The 24,006-nt window shown below is 42.1% G+C and overlaps 1 long non-coding RNA gene across 1 annotated transcript in view; it reads right to left on the bottom strand.

Moving 5' to 3' along the window:
• LOC149462778 (uncharacterized) overlaps nucleotides 1-24,006 on the bottom strand; it is a 163,345-nt gene that overhangs the window by 9,172 nt on the left and 130,167 nt on the right. The gene's annotated exons all lie outside the window — the stretch shown is intronic.

The following is a 24,006-nucleotide window of genomic DNA, read 5'->3' on the forward strand; positions in this document are numbered from 1 at the left end:
ATGACCTTGATTTTGCTGGCATTCACACAGAATGAATGTATGTGCAGTTTCATGGCACAAATGGCTTTCCGATTATTATCCACTTGCCCTCTGGAAGATTTACCCCCCTTCATGACCAGGACATTTTTTGCTATATGGTGTTGCCCTACTTTCATTGACTGCACAGTCATGCAACACTTCTCACCAATTAAATTTTTATAATTTTTTTTTCACACAAATAGAGCTTTCTTTTGGTGGTATTTGATCATCACTGGGTTTTTTATTGTTTTTGCGCTACAAAGGAAAAAAGACCAAACATTGAAAAAAACTTTTTGCTATAAAACATATATCCAATAAAAAAAATTCTTCATAAATTTAGGCCAAAATGTATTCTGCGTGAAAGTTATAGCGTCTACAAATGGTGGTGTATATATATTGGAATTTTTATTTACTTCATTTTTTTTATATTAGCAATGGGGGCATCAGTGACACTGTACTGCTAGGGTGACCGTATATAAAAAAAAAACATAATATAAAAAAAAGAATAAAAATGTATAACCAAAAATTATAATTTCTAAACATTTTTTTTTAAACTAATTTGGGTTTTTTTTTTTACTAAAGCGATAACTGAATACATTTTGGTCAAGATTTATGATGAAATATTTATTTGCAAAATTTTATAAGAAAAATACTTTTTTTCAAAATATTTGGACTTTTCATTTACATAGCAAAAAAAATAAAATCCCAGTGGTGAATAAATACCACTAAAATAAAGCTTTATCTGTCTCAAAAAAAATGCTAAAAAATTCATCTGGGTACAGTGTTGCATGACTGTGCAATTGTCATTCAAACTGTGATAGCACTAAAAGCTGAAAATTGGCCTGGACAGGAAGGAGGTAAAAGTGTCCGGACTGGAAGTGGTTAAAGCTAATAAAAAGCACTGACACTGTAGTAATGACCCTGGGAAAGAAGGGGTTAACATCTGGGGGTGATCAAAGGGTTAACTGTGTATTGTGTTAGAAACATAGAAGAGAGATGGCAGATAAACACCAAGTGGTCCATCAAGGCTGCCCATTTTTGCATGTCTTTTTTTTTTTTTTTTTTTTTTTTTGGGGGGGGGTTGTTTTGGTTAACTTTTTTGTCCGCATATAGATCTATGCTTGAAGCTATTTACTGTTGGCTGGCTCACTACCGCTGCTGGAAGTTTATTCCATGCATCAACTACTCTTTTAGTAAAATAGTGCTTTCTGAGATTAGGTTTCAGCTTTCCTCCAGTTAGTTTAAGGTCATGTCCCGTGTTCTTGATTTTGTGGTTACACTGCACATTGTTTTACTAGGGAATGTACTGCCTTTCATCTCCCTGTTTGCAGAGATAAAAAAAACAGCATGTACCGTGTCCCCTCCCCGCTGAAAGGAGAGAGATCTGTGTTGTTTACACTCATGGATCTCTCTCCTGTCAGCATCTCCACCAATCACCGAGTGCCAGCCATGAATCACTGGCTAGGACCCAGTGATTGACACCTATGGGAGCCAATGACCAGCGCAGGTAGGACGGCGAGCGCCCCCTACCCACAAATGCAAAAAAAAAAAAAAAAAAAAAAATTTATATACAGTCATGGCCGAAATTGTTGGCACCCTTGATATTTTTCCTGAAAATCAAGTATTTCACACAAAAAAGGTATTGCATTAACACATGTTTTGCTATACACATGTTTATTCCCTTTGTATGTATTGGAACAAATATAAAACAGAGGCAGAAAAGCAAATATGACATAATGTCACACAAAACCCCAAAAATGGGCTGGACAAAAGTATTGGCACCCTTAACTTAATATTTGGTTGCACACCCTTTGGAAAACATAACTGAAATCAGTCGCTTCCTATAACCATCAATAAGCTTCTGACACCTCTCACCCGGAATTTTGGACCACTCTTCCTTTGCAAACAGCTCCAGGTCTCTCTTATTGGAAGGACACCTTTTCCCAACAGCAATTTTAAGATCTCTCCACAGGTGTTCAATGGGATTTAGATCTGGGCTCATTGCTGGCCACTTCAGAACTCTCCAGCGCTTCTTTGCCATCCATTTCTGAGTGCTTTTTGACGTATGTTTGGGGTCATTGTCCTGCTGGAAGACCCAGGATCTTGGACGCAAACCCAGCTTTCTGACACTGGGCCCTACAGTGCGACCCAAAATCCTTTGGTAATCCTCAGATTTCATGATGCCTTGCACACAGTCAAGGCACCCAGTGCCAGAGGCAGCAAAACAACCCCAAAACATCATTGAACCTCCACCATATTTTACCGTAGGTACTGTGTTTTGTTCTTTGTAGGCCTCATTCCGTTTTCGGTAAACAGTAGAATGATGTGCTTTACCGAAAAGCTCTATCTTGGTCTCATCTGTCCACAAGACGTTTTCCCAGAAGGCTTTTGGCTTACTCAAGTACATTTTGGCAAACTGTAGTCTTGCTTTTTTATGTCTCTGTGTCAGCAGTGGGGTCCTCCTGGGTCTCCTGCCATAGCGTTTCATTTCATTTAAATGTCGACGGATAGTTCGCGCTGACACTGATGCTCCCTGAGCCTGCAGGACAGCTTGAATGTCTTTGGAACATGTTTGGGGCTGCTTATCCACCATCCGGACTATTCTGCGTTGCAATCTTTCATCAATTTTCCTCATCCGTCCACGACCAGGGAGATTAGCTACAGTGCCATGGGTTGCAAACTTCTTGATAATGTTGCGCACTGTGGACAAAGGCAAATCTAGTTCTCTGGAGATGGACTTGTAACCTTGAGATTGTTGATATTTTGCCACAATTTTGGTTCTCAGGTCCTCAGACAGTTCTCGTCTCCTCTTTCTGTTGTCCATGCTTAGTGTGGCACAGACAGACACACAATGCAAAGGTTAAGTGAACGTCTCTCCTTTTTATCTGCTTTCAGGTGTGATTTCTATATTGCCCACACCTGTTACTTGCCCCAGGTGAGTTTACAGGAGCATCACATGCTTGTAACATTCTTATTTATCCGCAGTTGTGAAAGGGTGCCAATACTTTTGTCCAGCCCATTTTTGGAGGTTTGTGTGACATTATGTCGAATTTGCTTTCTTTCCTCCCTTTTTTTGTTTTGTCCCAATACACACAAAGGGAATAAACATGTGTATAGCAAAACATGTGTTAATGCAATACGTTTCGTGAGAAATACATGATTTCCTGGAGAAATATCAAAGGTGCCAACAATTTCGGCCATGACTGTATATCAAATGGAATTTTGTGCAGAGTGGCCACCCTGGAGTAGTAAAACTGCTAGAGGGTGGCTGGGAAGTGGTTATTCATTTTTTTTTTTTTTTTTTTTTAAATACACGACTTAGAATTCTCATTTTACCCTACAATGAAAGGTGCAATTAGGTTGGTTAAACCCCAGCGTGGTTGTATGAGTGCACGTGAATAACTACAAACGTGGTTGTAAGCTCAGCTGGAACAGTGGTTAACTAGTTGGCAAGCCACTGATCTGCGGTGCCTTGAAAAAGTATTTTTACCCCTTGAAATTTTCCACATAATTTTCATCATGACCAAAAACGTAATGTATTTTTCACATAAAATCCCAATAAAATACATTTACGTTTTTGGCTGTAAAATGACAAAATGTGGAAAATTTCAAGGGGAATGAAGACTTTTTCAAGGCACTGTATGTAAAATGTTTTAGAATACACTGATAATATAAACAAAAGGAAATAATAGAATTTTTCAAATTAAGTGAATGTGACTTTTTCATTATAAACCTCCCCACTTGCATCTTTTGTATTTTACCTGGATCAGATGTGCAGTGATTGTGTAGCTTCATGGTGTCATTTGTTGCCCCATTTGCACACACTATAGTAGAGTTAGTGCCGGTTCACATACAGTTGTGTTCAAAATAATAGCAGTCAGACATCTCTAACCGGAGCAATCACTGTTTTTGGTAGAAATGATATTTCTATATGGCAAATAATATACTAGCAGGTGTAGTAGAGTAATAGAAATCCAACAGACCCCACAGTCATGACATGCATGCTGCTGATTCTGTGTAATTGAATCACTAATTGAAAGGGGCATGTTCAAAATAATAGCAGTGTGGAGTTCTATTAGTGAGGTCATTAATTCTTTGAAAAACAGGTGGCAATTATTGCCCTTATTTAAGGAAGGAAGGCAGCAAATGTTGTACATGCTGGTTACAGTGCATTTCTCTCTGAAATTCTGAGGGAAATGGGTCGTTCCAGACATTGTTCAGAAGAACAGCGTACCTTGATTAAAAAGATGATTGGAGAGGGGAAAACATATAAAGAAGTGCAGAAAATGATAGGCTGCTCAGCTAAAATGATGGCAAATGCTTTAAAATGGCAACCAAAACCTGAAAGATGTGGAAGAAAGCGAAAAACTACCATTCGAATGGATAGAAGAATAGCCAAAATGGCAAGGACTCAGCCAACAATCAGCTCCAGGAAGATCAAAGAAGGTCTAAAGTTACCTGTGAGTATTGTTACAATTAGAAGACGCCTATGTGAAGCCAAGCTATCTGCAAGAAGCCCCTGCAAAGTACCACTGTTGAAAAAAAGACATGCTGAAGAGGTTACAATTTGCCAAAGAGTACATTGACTGGCCTAAAGAGAAATGGCGCAACATTTTGTGGACTGATGAACGTAAGATTGTTCTTTTTGGGTCTAGTGGGCGGAGACAGTTTGTCAGACGACCCCCAAACACTGAATTCAAGCCACAGTACACTGTGAAGACAGTGAAGCATGGTGGTGCAAGCATCATGATATGGGGATGTTTCTCATACTACGGTGTCGGGCCTATTTATCGCATACCAGGGATCATGGATCAGTTTGAATACATCAGATTACTTGAAGAGGTCATGCTGCCTTATGCTGAAGAGGAAATGCCCTTGAAATGGGTGTTCCAACAAGACAACGACCCCAAACACACCAGTAAACGTGCAACATCTTGGTTCCAGACCAACAAGATTGACGTTATGGAGTGGCCAGCCCAATCCCCGAATCTTAATCCAATAGAAAACTTGTGGGGTGACATCAAAAATGCAGTTTCTGAGGCAAAACCAAGAAATAGAGAAGAACTGTGGAATATAGTCCAATCATCCTGGGCTGGAATACCTGTTCACAGGTGCCAGAAGTTGGTTGACTCCATGCAACACAGATGTACAGCAGTTCTCAGAAACAGTGCTTATACAACGAAATATTCATTAAGTGATTCAAAGGAAAGCAAAATCTTCAAACATTTTTCAGTTTATATAGTGAATGTTTGAGTTTGTAAAGAAGAATACAAACACTGCTATTTTTTTGAACAGTCTAATATTCACTTTTCTTCATTTTTTTTTTTTAGAGGAACAACACAAATCTGATCTATTTTTCTTCATGTTTTGATTTGGAATAGAATGTGTAATGTTCCCAATGCATTTGTGTGTATGGAAATAAAAGCTATTAGAAGGATTTTGAGCTTTATTCACTTTTTTCAACACACTGCTATTATTTTGAACACAACTGTATATATGGATTGCATGTGGTTTGAACCGCATCCAATCCGCATGACATGTGAAAAAACATTGCTTCCTATTGTGCCTGTTCACACATGTCCAATGCGGATTCAGTGCGGTGTGGAAAAGTCCGTTCCGATTTCTGAGCAGTGCCTTCAGGTGCAGATTACAGGCCATTACCTTCCGGGGAACCGTTTCTAAACCACAGATGTGCGAACAGGATAAGATACTGAGCTAATCCTGTCCTGAACCTGATGTAAACCTGACATGAACCGCTGAACAACTACTGTGTCAATTAGCTGTGAAACCTGAGCTTCAATCCGCTCTGCACATGTGTGAATCAGCTCTAAATCTTGACATTGTTGTGTTAGAATTTTCTGTTGTGTTCAAACATGAGGCATGCAGCCTGGCACTGCACCGAATAGTGCATGGCCTCTGTCTGTAACCTGAAAACTGAACCATCCTGTGAAGAAACTACATATCCCACAATCCCAGGGTATCTCAGTCTGGTGCTGTGCAAAGGAGACCTACACAGTAATTAGATCTAACACAGACACAAGCAGGCAAACCAAACAACAGGTCACCATGCTGAAGGATGTGTTTTATCACATTAGCACTTCCACATTTGTGATACAACAGGAATAAAAAACGAGGGCTCTAACATATGAGCCTGAAAGCATGGGCATGCGGACGCCATCGATTAATTTAATTAAAAAGAAAAAAAAACTTCTCAGGAATAGGTAGGAATTAGGTTAGGGCCCCTTTAAGAAATCTGACAGGGAAAAAAGCAAGAAGAGAATAACCACATGACCTTAGAAAAAGCGGGAAAAATCACGTGACCTGGAATATTTTGGGGCTCATTATATACAGGGCACTCCGTGACAGAATTCTCACAGTTGGTCAGAGTTGGCCAACAGGTTGCAGGGAGCTATAATACTAAGGTGCCGGTTTGTGCTAATTCTGACCATGAAGACTCTCATGAGGCAAGTTTTGGAGCGAGCCAGGAGCAGCGGAGGAGAAGAATGGCTGTGGCGCTGCCTTGATATGGCAGCCGAAGGGGAAGAGCGGGAAGACACAGAACAGGGGTTGGAGAACTCACCGAAGCGCTGTCAGAGGAAGAGCGGCCGAATGGAGCCTGTCACAGAAGAGTGAGTCTCGGCACGGTTCCAGTGGTTGACCGGCATCATCAGCAGGGCAAGAGGAGTCTGGCCGGGCATCGGAAGAAACGGTGGTCAGAAGAGCAAGCCAGCGTGAGAAGAGGAAGAGGCAGGTTCCTTCGCCGCCAGGAAGAGTAAGTAGGCATGGAAGTCGAGCAGCATCCCTCGGAGCTGAAAGTGAGGCTGCGGCCTCCAAAGTGGTTGCTAGGCAACAACCTCAACTGGAGCTGAGTCAGGAAAGCCTGAAGAGAAACGAGTCTGTGCGTGCAATACCGACTGTATCCAGTGGTGGCAACAGAGGTCAGCACAGGGCTCCAGAAATCGAAACAGCGACATCTTGTGGAAATGATGAGATTAACAGCTTATTATAAAATATTAGATTCCATTACAACACTTACTAATAATTTAAACAAAAATGTTAATAGTGATAATTTGTTAAATAGTAGTCATGCTAATGTGTGGGTTAATAAGGATAGTAATGTTAATATTAATGATAAATAGAAAAAAATTATACAGGAATGAATATTAATTCATCAATACCAGAAACATGTTTAAAAGAAGTTTTTCTATGTGAAATATCCCCGCTGGGATATCATTTATCAACGCAACTAAAAGAAAAAATATGGAAAGGAGAATTTGTGGATATTCTGTCACTGTTACCCTCAGCAAAAGATTTCACAGGCAAAACTGATAGAAAATCCGACGATGAAGACAGGCATAGACCAATACCGAGATCACTTCATAATTGGCTACAAGCTTTTGCAATATATTCTAGCGTGCTAGGGGAAAAACACCCAGAGCATTGCAGTGGTTTATTCCAACATTTGGAACAGGTTTTGGAGGCCTATAAAAATTTCGGAGGATTAGGATGGTATCATTACAATGAATCTTTCCGGCAAAAACTATCTTTATATCCATCACTAAAATGGGGTATGAAGGATGTAGGCTTGTGGCTAAACTTATTACCTCAAAAACAGAAATTTCAAAAACCACAATCTTCCATCACAGTATTCCCTTATATAAAAGGGATATTGTTACGCATTCAATGAAAGTCAATGTAAGTGGGCAGGGTCATGTAGGTACAAAACACGAATGTTTGCATTGTTCAGGCCCACATTCATTCCTAAATGTTTCAAAAGAAACATGGTTTTTCAAGGACAAAGAGAATGTATCAAAAAGCAGCACACCAGTGAATTTGGAAAACATGCGTCAAAGTTGGAAATATATCCAAAAAAGGAGACAGTTAAGTTTATAAACGGATGGTTTTATGAATGGTTTTTTGTTACCAATATTTTCAGGTTATGGATGTAATATTGTTGATAATTTAAAGTCGGTAGATCAATTTTCACATATTGTTAGAAAAAAATTAGAAACAGAAATAAAAGAAGGACGCCTGGCTGGTCCCTTTAACCTCTTCACACTGGCCAAACGCAAATGTGCGGCCTCCCGGCGTCTGGGCCTAGACGCCGAGCGGCCGCACATTTGCGTTCTATTAAAAAAGGACACATGTGACGAGAGCGCACGCCCTGCCGTGCTCCCAGCACACATGTCCGGTACTCACGGAAAGGTTCCGATCTCCTCTTTCGATTGGGACTTTTCCCGATCATGTGACCGCCGTGACGACGCATGACGGCGATCACATGACCCTGAACCCCGCCTCCCAGCTTCTGAAACTCTTAAAAGGGTTGGGAGGCGCCGGCGCAAAGGGGTTAAGGAACCACCTTTTCATAATTTTAGGATATCGCCGCTGGGTAATATTCCTAAATAAGAACCGAATACGTAACGGCTTATTCACCACCTATCATTCCCAAAAGGCTTTTCTTTAAACAACGAAATAGATGAAGGATCAGCATCAGTATCATATTGCACGTTTGAAGGAGCCATTCATAAAATAAGAAAGTTTGGAAAAGGAGCATTGCTAGCCAAGGCAGATATAAAGGCAGCATTTAGGCTATTACCTATTAACCCAGAAGCATTTAACTCATTGGGTATCCATTATGAAGGTCAACTTTACTACGATAGAAGTTTACCAATGGGTTGTTCACTGTCTTGTGCGTATTTCGAAACATTTTCAAAATTCTTACAATGGGCTATTGAAAAAGAATCAGGCCAGAATGGGAGAACTCATTATCTGGATGATTTTTTGTTTATAGGCCCAGCATTTTCGACAATATGTGTAGACATGCTGCAAATGTTCAGTAAGGTAACGCAGCATTTCGGTATACCATTAGCAAATGAAAAAACGATTTATCCAACCACAAAATTGGAATTTTTAGGAATATTGATAGACACAGAAAAATGTGAATTTCGACTGCCAAGAGGAAAAAATAGAAAAATTGACAACAGAGGGTTTTTAAGAAGAAAAAAGTATTATTAAAAGAATTACAGTCATTATTAGGCCTACTGGCATTTGCATCCAGAATAATGCCAGTGGGAAAAATATTTTCGCGTAGGCTTTATTTAGCGATTTCGGGTTTAAATCTCCTTTCTCACATGTAAGATTAACCTCTGAATTAAAGGAGGATTTAGTATTGTGGTTAAAATTTTTTGAGGAATATAATGGTTGTTCATTTTTTCAGGATGAAGTTATCTTTGCAACGGATTTTGAATTGTTCACTGATTCAGCTGGCTCATTTGGTTTTGCGGAAATATGGAAATCACATTGGAGTTGTGGTAAATGGCCGTCAAAATGGATTCGAATGAATGCAACAAAGAACATAGTTTTGCTAGAACTATTTCCTCTAATAGTAGCGTTGGAATTATGGGGAGAGCACTTTTCCAACAAAAGGCTGTTCGTACAGACAGATAATTAGGGGTTATGTATGCAGTATATTGTTTATCATCTAGGTCAATTTTGGTGGTAAAATTGCTTAGATATTTAGTTTTGAAATGTTTAAAACTTAATATTTGCATTAAAGCAAGATATGTCCCAGGCAAAGAAAATCAAATAGCTGACGACTTATCTTGATTCCAGACATCAAGATTCAGACAATTATTTCCACAGCAGATTTAAAAGGTTTTGAGTGCCCAGATCACCTGTGGAAGCAGATTTAAACTTACTGATAAAGGCCATAAAAAATTCGGTATCCAACAGCACATGGGTTGAATATTCATCTTCATGGAATAAATGGAAGCAGTTTTCCAGAGAATTGGGTTTTCAGTTCAATTGCCCATCTGAGAATACAATTTTCTTTTTTGTGCTCATTCATGCACATGAATTTTGCTTATAGCCATATAGTTAAAATTCTAGCAGGAGTTTCCTTTTTCCTCAAGTAATTTTCCAGCATGTACATCATTTTTTTTGGTGAAACAAGCGCTCAATGGATATAAAAAACAGCATTATTCTCCAGACACAAGACGTCCCATATCTATGGAATTGTTAAAAAAGTTATGTAGGATTACCAAAGAAATTTGTTTTTCAGAATTCAAATCTATACTGTTTAACGTGGCATTTATTCTAGCATTTTTGTGGAGCATTACGCATATCAGAACTATTGCCCCCAAATAAAAAAAGCAATGTCTGGTCTACTACTACAAAATGTGACTGTTTTGGAAAATGGAATTAGTTTGTTTATTCCATTTTCAAAAACAGATCAGGCTGGAAGAGGAAAATGGATCAATCTTTATACTCGGGGAGACATGGATATTTGCCCTTTTGTCATGGTAAAAAAGTATTTGAATATTAGACCGGTCAGCCTGGGTCATTTCCTGGTGCATGCTGATGCATCAGCATCAGCTGTAACTAAGTATCAATTTAATGCCATATTTAAAGAAGGCATTAACAAATTAGGTCTTATACAATTTAAATTAACATCTCATTCGTTTAGAATAGGCGCAGCTACGGAAGCTGCAAAAATGGGCTTGGATGATGAAAAAATAAAAAAATTAGGTAGATAGGAGTCACAACATTTCCAATTATATGTTAGACCTAACCTGTCTGTTTAATTCTTCAGGTGACAGAAGATATACAGTTGTGGCCAAAATTATTCAACCCCCACTGAAATTGAGTGTTTTGGCCAGTTTGACATTGCTTTTGATCATTCAGTCATCTTGCTTACATTTACATTAAAGAGGCACTTGTAGGTCAGACAAATATAACATAACAGTTATAATGAAATAACCACAAATGTCTTTTCTGTGCTCACAGCATTATCAGTTTTATTCAACCCCCAAGTGACATTCAATCTTAGTACTTAGTACAGCATCCTTTTACAGTTATAACAGCTTTTAAACGTGAAGCATAGCTTGACACAAGTGTCTTGCAGCGATCTACGGGTATCTTCGCCCATTCTTCATGGGCAAAGGCCTCCAGTTCAGTCACATTCTTAGGCTTGCGCACTGCAACTGCTTTCTTTAAGTCCCACCAGAGGTTCTCAATCGGATTTAAGTCTGGTGACTGCGATGGCCACTCCAAAATGTTCCAGCCTTTCCTCTGCAACCATGCTCTAGTGGACTTGGAGGTATGCTTGGGATCATTGTCCTGTTGAAAGGTCCAACGTCTCCCAAGCCTCAGGTGTGTGACGGACTGCATCACGTTTCCATCCAATATCTCCTGGTACTGAAGAGAATTCATGGTACCTTGCACACGCTGAAGCTTCCCTGTACCTGCAGAAGCAAAACAGCCCCAAAGCATGATTGACCCTCCACCATGCTTCACAGTAGGCAAGGTGTTCTTTTCATCATAGGCCTTGTTCTTCCTCCTCCAAACATAGCGTTGATCCATGGGCCCAAACAGTTCTAATTTTGTTTCATCAGTCCACAGAACACTATCCCACAACTTTTGTGGTTTGTCCACATGGCTTTTGGCATACTGCAGTCGACTCTTCTTATTCTTTGGAGACAGCAAGGGGGTACGCCTGGGAGTTCTGGCACGGAGGCCTTCATTACGCAGTGTGCGTCTTATTGTCTGGGCTGAAACTTCTGTACCCACATCTGACAAATCTTTTCTCAGTTCCTCAGCAGTCACACGGGGACTTCTCTCCACTCTACGCTTCAGGTAGCGCACAGCAGTCGAAGTCAGCATCTTCTTTCTGCCACGACCAGGTAGCGTTTCAACAGTGCCCTTTGCCTTGAATTTGCGAATGATGCTTCCTAAGGTGTCTCTTGGTATGTTTAACATCTTTGCAATCTTCTTATAGCCATTGCCCTTCCTGTGAAGAGAAATCACCTCTTCTCTTGTCTTCCTGGACCATTCTCTTGCCTTCACCATGTTTGTAACCACACCAGTAAATGTCTAGAAGGAGCTGAGTATCACAGTCATTTTAAAGCTGCCTAATTGGTGCTTATTATGCTTGATTGCTGCTCGGTGACATCCACAGGTGTTTTCAATACCTGATGGAAAGCACCTGTATGAACCTCTGTTCTTCAGAGTGGTAGTCTTTAAGGGGTTGAATAATTGTGGCAATGAAGAAACCACATAAGAACCATTTACTACTGTATTACATAAACAATTGATGTCATTTTAGTTGCATTTGGGTAGTTACAACGTCCTTGTAGGATTTGATTCTGAATACAATTCCAAATGTACACTATAGTCCCTAAACCCCTTTACAGCATTGGGGGTTGAATAATTTTGGCCACAACTGTATATGGATACTGGGACATTCATTTGTCTACTGGGCTTTGAAAAGAGCGGCTCAGCATTCATATTCAGCTAATTTAACAATGGATCCGGCAAAAATTCTAATTTTATGGAAACGTTGGTCTTAAATGGTTTAACTTGTTTTTTCATCTAAGTTGTTTGAAGTTTGGCCTGCACCTGAGATATTAATCATACACCTTGGGGGAAATGCCATAGACAATGAGAAAACTCTAGAACTAATGTTCATGACGAAACGGGACTTACACCGTTTCCACTTTTCATCCCCGAATACTACCATTATCTTTTCAGAAGTAGTCCCTACACTTGTATGGTTAGTTAATCCTCAATTAAAAAAGACGACTAAACAAGTCTATGGAAAAATTCATGCCTCTGATAGGTGGAATTTCATACCATCACACGGATCTAGAAGGAGGAGTTAGTGGCATTTATCGGTCAGACGGTGTGCAGCTATCAGACGTAGGTATAGATATCTTTCATTTAGGATTACAAAATAGTATAGAATTGGCCTGCGGGTCTTGGGTAGGCCGGACGTTGTAAATAGTTCGGCTGGTGGGGACTTATTGATAGAATTATTTCAGATAGCTTGAGTCCTAAAAGACTGAGCAAGTTTATTCCTGGTTGATAATTAAAGTGTAAAAGTTTTGAATAAATGATATTGCAAATTTAATTTATGTTGTGTGTAATTACCAATAAAAGTGCCGCAACCACAATTTTATGCCAAAAGAAGAAATATTGTGTATGTGTCATTATTTAAATAAGTGTAGTTATTTCGGGGATGAGGGATAACGTGCAGCCTGCATTCCCATGCGCAGGACCCTGTGTGACCCAAAACAAGTAGTTGCCTGTCCTAAGGGACAAGTTAGGTGTATGAATACATAGACACAGGAGAACTGATCAGCCTATCATTACAAGCAGGGGCGGACTGACCATTTGTAAACTCGGACACTGCCCGAGGGCCCGGGGTCAGTAGGGGGGCCCCATGAGATGCCCCTGGTACCTTTTTCATAGGCTTTTTTGAGTTTGGGCAAGGACACAGGGGCCCCATGATCCCCTATTGCCCGGGGACCCCATGAGTTGTCAGTCTGCCCGATTACAAGGTGAGATAAACAGAAAACACAAGGAGTAGAATTACACTAATAACTATTTAAAAAGCGTACAACATATTTAACAAAGAATAAAGTATGTTCAGGTATGTAGTTGCACGTGTACCTGGCTACAGCAAGTGTCATGGCCCTCTATGCTTCAATGTCAGGCCAATGTGACAATTCAAGTAGCTGTTGAAGCTTGCCTGCTCTCTGCTGCCTGGAGGATGATGAAGACGAGGTGTTACTCTTAAAAACTAATTTCTCATAATCCTTTTGTGACTCCTTGCAAGTGGAAAACTAGCAGGAACAGTCTTGGCTCCCCATCTGATGCGGAGGCATCTATCCTGGCTCCAGAAATCCCTGTGCTTGGCCCTTTTCACAGCAGCTCCAGCCTGATCACCTGAAGCTCTGACACCTGTGACTGGTCCTGCTCAGATATATTCCTGCCATCCTATTTTACACTTGTGAGCGCATATAAATGTGTTGACCACTTGCCCTCCTGAGGATTTACCTCCCTTCCTGACCAGGCTTTTTTATGCTATTCGGTGCTGCACTATTTCAACTGATAATTGGGCGCAGCATTGCATGACCGTATAAACAAAATTTATGTACTTTTTTCACACAAATAGAGCTTTCTTTCGGTGGTATTTGATCACCTGTGTGCTTTTTTATATCATGTGTGAGACTTTTTGGGAGCCTAGCCACATACTGGAGCCTGAAATCCAATGACCATTTTGAAAGCCTGAAGGTGCGTAACTTCCTCGTTTCACTTCCTAACTACCTAGCACAGTTTTGGAGGTCCTGACATGCCAGCATAGCACCAACCCCCCCCAAAATGACCCCTTTTTCGAAAGTAGACACCTCAAGGAATTTAAAAGAGGCATGGTGAGTATTTTGCAGATCTCATTTTTTCCTCACAAGGTTTTGAAATATTAAAAAAAAAAGTTTCTAAAAACTTGCTCACCATGCCTCTTTTTAAATTCCTTGAGGTGTCTACTTTCCAAAAAGGGATCATTTGGGGGGGGGGGGGGGGTTGGTGCTATTCTGGCATTTCAGGGTCTCCGAAACTGTGATAGGTAGTCAGGAAGTGTAATGAGGAGATAAAGCCCTTTAAAAGACTGAAAAAGCATATTGGATTTTGGGGTCCTGTACTTGGCTAGACTGCCAAGACGTCTCTCACATATGGAATCCCCATACATGGGAGCAAATAGTTTGGGGTGTCTACTTTCCAAAAAGGGGTCGGTTTGGGGGTAGGGGCATTTTATGCCCAGCGTTAGAAGTTTATGCCACACATCACTCACTTTTCTAACCACCTGAAGACCAAGCCTTTTCACATTTTTTTTGTGCACATGAAAAATAATTAGTATTTTTTTCTAGGAAATTACTTTGAACCCCCAAACATTATATATTTTTTAAAGTAGACACCCTAGTGAATAAAATGGTGGGTGCTGCAATTTATGGCACATAGTACTCGAGCAGCGATTTTTCAAGCGCAGTTTTTTAAAAAAATACAGTTTTTTTACTTTTAATGCACAAAAACACAATATATTGGCCAATTATTGGTAAAATATAAAAGATGATGGTATGCTAAGTAAATTGATACCAAACATGACATGCTTTAAAACTGCGCATGCCCTGTGCAATGGCGACAAACTGCATACATTTTTAATATCCATAGGTAAGGCTTTAAAAGTCTTTACAAGCCACCATTTTAGATTTACAGAGGAGGTCTAGTGCTAGAATTACTGACCTTAATCTGACTTTTGCAACAATACCTCACATGCATGGTGCAACCGATGTTAACATACTGGAACGGGATCTATGTGCGCACGCGGGGAGGGCGAGGCGAGGACGCTTTATTTTTTAAGGTATTTTGATTTTTTTAATTATTTTTACACTGTCCTTTTCATTTTTTTGATCACTTTTAATGCTGTTACAGGGAATGCAAATATCCCTTATAACTTCAATGGGCATTGTCATACATTCATTTTTGAGAAATCTGGGGTCTATCAGGCTCTAGATATCTCCTCTGCTCTTACATTATCTAATCTCACCAAGATTGGTGTGATCAGATGATTCCCAATTTACAAATGGCGCTGTTTATATCCTGCGAAACTGAAGTGATGAAATGCTCGTAGCTTCTGATTTCTTAGACTATAGAGATGATTGGCACCATTCTGGTCTCCAATTAGCTCTATGGTCAGCTGGCAGAACACCGGCTGCATTCTCAGGTTCCCCCGAGAAGGCCGTGGAAGGCAGTGAAGGAGGGGGGCATCGTCTCCTGCTGCTTGTAAAAGCAATCTTGCAGCTAATTAGCCACTAGGATTGCTTTTACATGAAAGCTGATCGCTGGCTGAAAAAAATGATACCAGGATGATGCCTGCAGCACCAGCTTGTACTACACTTGTGGGACTCGCTACATCACCAAGTGATACTGCAGTGCTAGTATGTGAAAGACCAGGATGTACTAGGCGGCTGGTACTCGCCAGTTCACCAAAAGGTAGAGTGGCACTAGTACTGGCACTCTGCTGCATATGAGAGTCATCATGCAATTGTAACATCTCAGCAACCTGGGAATGGGGTTGGGTACGCCTGATCTTAGCAGAGATCTCTTCTCCATCATCTGAGCTATCTGTCAGGATGCCGCTGTTGTCTATAGGTTCATATTTTGAGGCTGATTGTGTCAGGGAGTCTGCCCCTTCGTTCTCACCTGACATACTCAGAATCCTGTAGGTCTCTTCACTAGAGTACCTTTCCATTGACATTTTGGCCACTACATTTATAGGTACCTAGTGCGCCTTACGGTAAAAGGAGCACCTAGGTGTCAGGGACTGCTTGAACCACTACAAAAAACTGTACTGGCAAGTGTTAACAGAGATCAGGCCTGATTCTGTGAACACTGCGGTTTTGGGTGCAATGTATCAAGTGACAGTGACCTACTGACACTGCACTTGCTGGGGAGAAGGGGGCGGTAAGCGTAGGGGCCAAATGCAGGTGCTGGCAGGTATCGGGGCTGATCCCGCTGATACTGCGTTTTAGGGGACGCTATACTAATGTGAACACTGGTATAGTGCTGATCTGATCAAAGATATTGATCCATTCAAAGACTATACTAGCAATGGAGGTTTATAGTGTATGTGAGTGTGCTCCTGGCAAACAAGGGGTTAAATGTGATTACTGGTGTACTGTCAGGAAATCTGACGCTATCTGGGAGGGGCACGAAAACCGTGGGAGTGCAAATCACATACATATACGTGATTTTATGCACCCGTGCTGCCCTGTAGCAGTATTTCTACTATAGGGCAGCGCGGAAGCGATTAAACATGTCCAGTAAAAAAAAAATGAAAGTGTAAAATTTTGTCATAAATTTAGTCCAAAATGTATTCTGCTCCATGTCTTTGCTAAAAAAAATGGCGGTATAGATACTGGAATTTTTTTTCTTTTTTCTATAAATAATGACGGCGATCAGCGACTTATAGCGGGACTGTGGTGGGCATTCTGACACTGGGAGGAACTGACTTGGTGTCACTGATATCCCCAGTGACACCAATAGAGTGATCAGTGCTAAAAAAAAAGCACTGCCACTGTACTAATGGCACTGGGCAAAAAAGGGTTAACATGAGGGGTGATCAAAGGGTTAACTGTGTGCTGTTTTACTATGGGGGCGTGCTTAAATCTGGAGCAGTGTGCCCCGAGCCGACAGGGAGGACGACTGTTAGTAAACAAAGTAGCCCACCCCCCTCAGTGATTGTCGGTAATCACCGGGTGCTGGCAGGTAATCATCGGCCCGGACCCGCTGATTGACAGCCGTGGCCGCGAATGGCGGGGTGGGTAGGGCACGAACACGGCCTGCGCGCACCCCCTACTTGGAAATGCAAAATCACGTATACATACGTGATTTTGTGCACCCGTGCTGCCCTTTGGCAGCATTTCTGCTATAGGGCGGTAAGGAAGTGGTTAATTGGTGTTTATAAGTGGACTTGCAGTCCAAGTTACCTTCTTTGTGTGTCTTTCATACAATATGGAAATGTAAGAACCGCAGTCATATCATTATGGCTAACTGTGCTCTTATTTCTAACAATAACCCTAAATACCCCCAACAATTAAAAGTCTGCAGCCCCTGCGGGCACCTTTCGCTGAAAAAGAAAGTAAAAGTCTCCTAAACAAGATACAGAAAAAAATCTAAAAGCTAAACCCTGGAATAACCAAATCTTGTCAAATTACCAGAGACGTGTATTCTTCCTTCAATCTTTGTGTGCTTTGTGTATCTCTGCCACATCTGTGCAGCAATCCAGTGTGAAATGTTATCTCTGTACGGCAGCTTTCTGTAAAGTCTGTAGTGGGAGAGGCCTTCTGGGTACCTCACAGCACTAGACTCCACACAGCCCAGCGATAGCACTGCTACTTTTACAAGGTAGTAACCAAGTTTGCAAAGACATTTGGTGCACACAAAGTGAACTTATATCCTTTGTGACTATTGAAGAATAAAGAAAACAAATATAAGTTTATGTGTAGCTTTATGACCTACAGGTTATACCAGGGGTCCTCAAACTTTTTAAACGGGGCCAGTTCACAGACCTTCACACTGTTGGGGGGCCGAACTATAGTTTGAAAAAAATATGAAGAAATTCCTATGCGCACCACACACATTTTATTTGTAGTGGAAAAAAACAGGAAAAAACAATACAATATTTAAAATGCACTGTACTCTAACGCACTGGACACCACAATGCACTGTACTCTAATGCACTGGACACCGCCATTAACTGTACACTGTAATGCACTGGACCCTGCTATTAACTGTACACTGTGACACACTGGACACCGCTAATAACTGTACACTGTAACGCACTGGACATCGCAATGCACTGTACACTAACGCACTGGACACCGCATTGCACTGTACTGTGTGATGCACTGGGCACCGCAATGCACTGTACTGTGTGACGCACTGGGCACCGCAATGCACTGTACTGTGTGACGCACTGGGCACCGCAATGCACTGTACTGTGTGACGCACTGGGCACCGCAATGCACTGTACTGTGTGACGCACTGGACATCGCCATGCACTGTACACTAACGCACTGGACACCGCATTGCACTGTACTCTGTGACGCACTGGACACCGCAATGCACTGTACTGTGTGACGCACTGGGCACCGCAATGCACTGTACTGTGTGACGCACTGGACACCGCAATGCACTGTACACTGGCACACTGGACACCGCAATGCACTGTACACTGGCACACTGGACACCGCAATGCACTGTACACTGGCACACTGGACACCGCAATGCACTGTACTCTGTGACGCACTGGACACCGCAATGCACTGTACTCTGTGACGCACTGGACACCGCAATGCACTGTACTCTGTGACGCACTGGACACCGCAATGCACTGTACTCTGTAACACACTGGACACCGCAATGCACTGTACTCTGACGCACTGGACACCGCAATGCACTGTACTCTGACGCACTGGACACCGCAATGCACTGTACTCTGTAACACACTGGACACCGCAATGCACTGTACTCTATAACACACTGGACACCGCAATGCACTGTACTGTGTAACACACTGGACACCGCAATGCACTGTACACTGGCACACTGGACACCGCAATGCACTGTACTCTGTAACGCACTAGACCAGCCTTTCTCAACCAGGGTGCCTTGAGGTTTCTTCAGGGGTGCCTTGGAAAAATGTCTAAAAATTGCCCAAAACTTGTACACAAGCCAGCGGGTGGAACAAGCCTGACTTTTAGTTACACAAAGCCACAGGTTTTCATTGTGCACCATTAGGACCTTTTAGCCACCAGTGCCCTGACAACCAATGATATCATCAGTTGATAAGGAGGATGCTGGTTGCCTGCACAGTATCTTGGTTTGACCCTCTCCCGGCCCTCTCGGTCTGTGCTGGGGTCACATCTCAGTGACAGTGAAAAACTGAGGGAGAAGAGAAACATTGGAATACTAGTCAGTACCAGTGTGCAAAAGTGTATTTGCTTTGGAAAAACAAATCACCTCCAATGTTGGGCGTCCTATGTATGCGGATGTTGCTGTGTTATATAAAACTATTAGAATAGTTTTATACATTTCAGAATAGGGTGCCTCAGGATTGTCCATAATTTCAAAGGGTGCTGTAACAAGAAGGCAGGAAGAACTAAGGGATGTGTCCAGGATGGGAGGTATATTTGTCCCAGGTTCATGTTATACACTGACTGTTTCTCCTGTTGTGCTGTGTAGTGAGCCTGTTTGGCTCACTGATGATTTCATTAGCTCAGCTGTAGTGAGTTGAGGGCTCTGGGCTCTATAAAACGCCCAGGCTGCTTAGAGAGGATGCTCCAACCTGGAACCAGTTTGCTGTGCAGGACAGACTGGGGAGCAACCAAACCATCCTGTGGTGAGAGATAATCTGTGTGATCTTAGATTGTGTGAACACTCTGGGGTTTATTTACTAAACCTGGTTGACTCAGAATCTTGGGCACCTGTGCATGGTAGCCAATCAGCTTCTAACCTCAGCATGTTCAGTTAAGCTTCAGCAATAAAACGTGGAAGCTGATTGGTTTTTATGCAGAAGTGGACAAGATTCTGAGTCAACCAGGTTTAGTAAATAAACCCCTCTGTGTCTGAGCAGCGATAGGCTGTATTCAGACAGCTAGATAGGAAACCTGTGTTTGTAGTTAGATGCCCAGCGGGGCAAGGGTTTATTTTCTGCTTGTATTTTTTTGCTGTTTTGACTATTTGCACAATGTGTTCACCTGACTTGTAAATAAAGCACAAACTTTTCACCAAGATCCTGCTGTCGTGCTGAGCCTCTTTCATGGTGTTCTGACCCATCCAGGGGGCCAGGCACAACCCGCTACTGGGCTAATCCCTTACATATGGTGGAGGATGCGGGCAGGTGAAGCAAGGCCAGCATGGAAGAGATACTGAGACAGCTTGCTTTGGCAAATGCAAGTCAGCAGAAAACAAATGCAAGCTTGCAACAGAGCCTTGCAGTCCAGCAGCAAGTTTTGCAACAGAGCCTTGCAGCCCAGCAGCAAGCCCCGGAACAGGCGGAGGCCCGCCTTAGGGAATCGTTGGAATGGCAGGAACAGATACACCAACAGCCATCATGAAACAGCTTCAGCAGAGTGAGCAGACTGAGGCTGGGAGTAATTCTACTACCATACCATCTTTCCGTGTAAGTCACCTGCTGCCAAAAATGTCTGCAGATGAGGGCCCTGAGATGTTTCTGACCACTTTTGAAAGAACAGATGAAAAAGAAAGTTGACCTAAAGAGCAGTGGGCTGGACTAGTGGCCACGCTACTATCTGGCGAGTCCCAAAAGGCTTATTTTGACCTTGAGCGATGAGGAAGCCAAGGACTATGATCATTTAAAAATGGAAATTTTGGCATGGCTGGGTGTAACCCTGGCTGTCCGGGCTCATCGGGTACACAACTAGAGTTATCGACTGGGAAAACCACCCCGATCCCAAATGTATGACCTTATTCATTTGACCAGGAAATGGCTGTAGCCAGATACACTGTCTGGACCAAAGATTGTGGAAAGGGTGGTGATGGACAAGTTTCTGAGGTCTCTCCCTACCTTGCAGAAATGGATGAATCATGGAGATCCAGAAACAGCAGACAAGCTTGTGGACCTTGTGGAGAGATATCTAGCGACTGAAAATCTTACGTCTTCCCTCAAGGAATCACGGACTTTCCACCCCAAGACCAGACCATCCCCGGCTATGGGTAAAATTGCACCAAGGGATGGGGGTGGAGAGAATGGAAAAGGGGGAACGAAAGGTACTTTTGGGACTGTTTCCAATATCTGGCACGAGCGGCCTGGAAGGCCAAACCCGCCAGAGGTGAGCAGAAGGATAATCTGTTACCGCTGCTGGGAAGAGGGACATGTAGCAGCAGATTGCCCAAGTACGGATGAACCAATGCACTGTGACTTTCTTACAGAGAGACGGCAGTCCCCATTTGCAACTGTTACTTGCACTGCTGAAAAGGGAAATTAGAAACCTTTATGCAAAATGGGTATTGATGGTAAAAATGTTGTTGCATTGTTGGATTCAGGTAGCCTGGTTACTTTGGTAAAAACTGAATTGGTAACGGGAAAAACCTTGCACCCTAGAAAATTGGCAGTCATTTGTGTTCATGGGGACACAAGACAGTATCCAGTGGCAACAGTGTCCTTTGAGACCTCCCTCGGTAACCTGTGTCATCAGGTGGGTCTGGTTCCCCAACTGCCACATGACGCCATTGTGGGGAGGGATTTCCCAAAATTCTGGGAGCTCTAGAATGGCCCAGATTTCCCATTAAATGGTCCTTCAGAGCCTGAAGGTTATCCTAGGGAATCCTCTGAGGGTAAGGATTCGCCTGTGCTTCCCTTGTCAGTATTAGCAGGGAAAACAGGGCCTAGGGAGGAGCCTACAACCTCAGAAGTGGAACAGCCACCCCTAGTGTTTGACTAAGAAGTACACAGGGAAAATTTTGCCACTGAACAACTGTAGGACCCCACATTACTAAGGGCTCGAGAGAATGTAGTAAAAATAGAGGGGGAATCCTTTCTATGAGTGGATTCATCTAGTGTGCTGCATACTATCCGGATAAACAAAACTGTGATGATTGTACAGGGGAATGCACCACAAGTGCTGTTGACCATACTAGAGATAATTGGTCACCTACATAGGGTGAGTGTTGGTCCATGTGGGGCACCAACAGTACTGTCAAGTGGAGCATGTTATTACAAGTACCAAACCACTGGCCCTTTTCACACCTCCGTATTATCTTTTTGAACTTTTAACTTACATATTCTTTGGTTTACTTTATAATGTTTATCGAATGTATACACAATGTTGTAATATGAGCAGTTTGCATTTGATTATTTATGGTACACTGTGTTGAGGTTAACACATATTTAACCCCTTGCCCTCCTGAGGATTTACCCCCCCCCCGCCCCTTCCTTACCAGGCCATTCTTTGCGTTACAGCGCTGCATTACTTTAACTGACAATTTCGTGGTCATGCAACGCTGAACCCAAATGAAATTTACGTACTTTCTTTCCCGTGAACTGAGCTTTTTTTCCCCTGACAGCATTTTGCAGTGAAGGACTCTTGCTTTCTGTGGAAGCAGCGGTTGTTCTGCAGAGGACAGACCTACAGCTTTGGGATCAGCAACAATCAAGCACCTTGCAGATTGGAGAGTTCTGTCTCTGACTCAGCAGTGGGTATATCAGATCTCTGAAAGTCAACCGTTGCCCCCACACAGCGAGAAAGGGTCCTCCTCAGCAGCATTGCAGGTAGTGGACAAAACTAGGGATGCACCGAAATTTCAGTGGCCGAAGTGTTTCGGCCAAAAACACCCCTTTCGGCCGTCGGCCAAAATGAAAAAGTACCGATACAGGTGCCGAAAAAACCCTGCCCCTCGCTGCCACCACCGGCCGCTGCTCGGGAGTTCTCAGCCTCACCTGAGAAACCGTCGATCCCGACGCTGGGCATACAGCTGAGTGAAGGAAAGATGGCCTCCACTCATCTCTATGCCCTTGGATCAATGTTTTTTTTTGATCCAATGCTTTACATTGTAAAGCAGAGATGTTGGGTCTTATTTCTAATTATTATTTCTATCCCAGGGGATGCATGCATTTCTTGTGATAAGAATAAAAGTGATTACAATTTTTTTTAAAGGGACAGTGCAAAAAACAAAACAAAAACAATAAAAACCCATTAAATAAATTAAAAAAAAAAAGTTTAAAGTGTCCCTGTCCCCCCACGTAGTGGTGAACGCATACGTAGGCCATGCCCACATATGTAAACAATATTCAAACCACGTGTGAGGGTATCACCACGAACGTCAGAGCAAGAACAATAATTATCGCACTAGACCTCCTCTGTAACTTTACACTGCTAACCTGTAGAAATTTTTACAGCATCACCCATGGAGATTTTTAGGTACCGCAGTTTCACGCCATTCCACGAGCGTGCGCAATTTTAAAGCGTGACATGTTGGGTATCTATTTACTCGCCGTAAAATTCTTTTTCATATTTTACAAAAAAATTGAGGTATTGTTTTTTTGTTTTTTTTTAATCAAAGTGTATTTTTAAAAAAAATATATATATTCATGTTTAAAAATTGCGCGTTTCGGTTTTCAGCTAAGTGCATTTTGAATTTTGATTTTCGGCACTAGAATTTTCATTTCTATGCACCACTAGACAAAATATTTTTTGTTACAATACTTTTGATGCATCCTAAATGTATTTAGCTGATTTAAATTGAAGAATGTGTTGACCTTTTCATTTTCAAAAGGAGAACAGATATGGCAATCCCCTGTAATTGTCTCAAAACAGCAACTTAAAGTGATTCTAAACCCATTTTATTTTTTTTTAAATAATAAAAATGTCTTACTTACCTGCTCTGTGCTCCCCTCGGGTCCCTGGCTCCTCCCCCTTTGCCAAGTGTCCTCATAGCAAGCCACTGGCTATGGGAGCACTCGTGCAGGTTCACTGCAGAGCCAGCTCTGAGTGTCTATTGACTCACAAAGCACAGCCTGGACCAGCTTCCTCCTCACTGGCTGTGATTGACAGCAGCAGAAGCCAGTGGCTCCCGCTGCTGTCTTTGAGCCAAAGACAAGGGAGAGATCAGAGAGATGGAATATTGATTTTT

Source organism: Staurois parvus, unplaced genomic scaffold (assembly GCF_062004578.1).
Source record: "Staurois parvus isolate SC_StPar_1 unplaced genomic scaffold, SC_StPar_1.0 ptg000168l, whole genome shotgun sequence".
Classification (NCBI taxonomy): Eukaryota; Metazoa; Chordata; class Amphibia; order Anura; family Ranidae; genus Staurois; species Staurois parvus.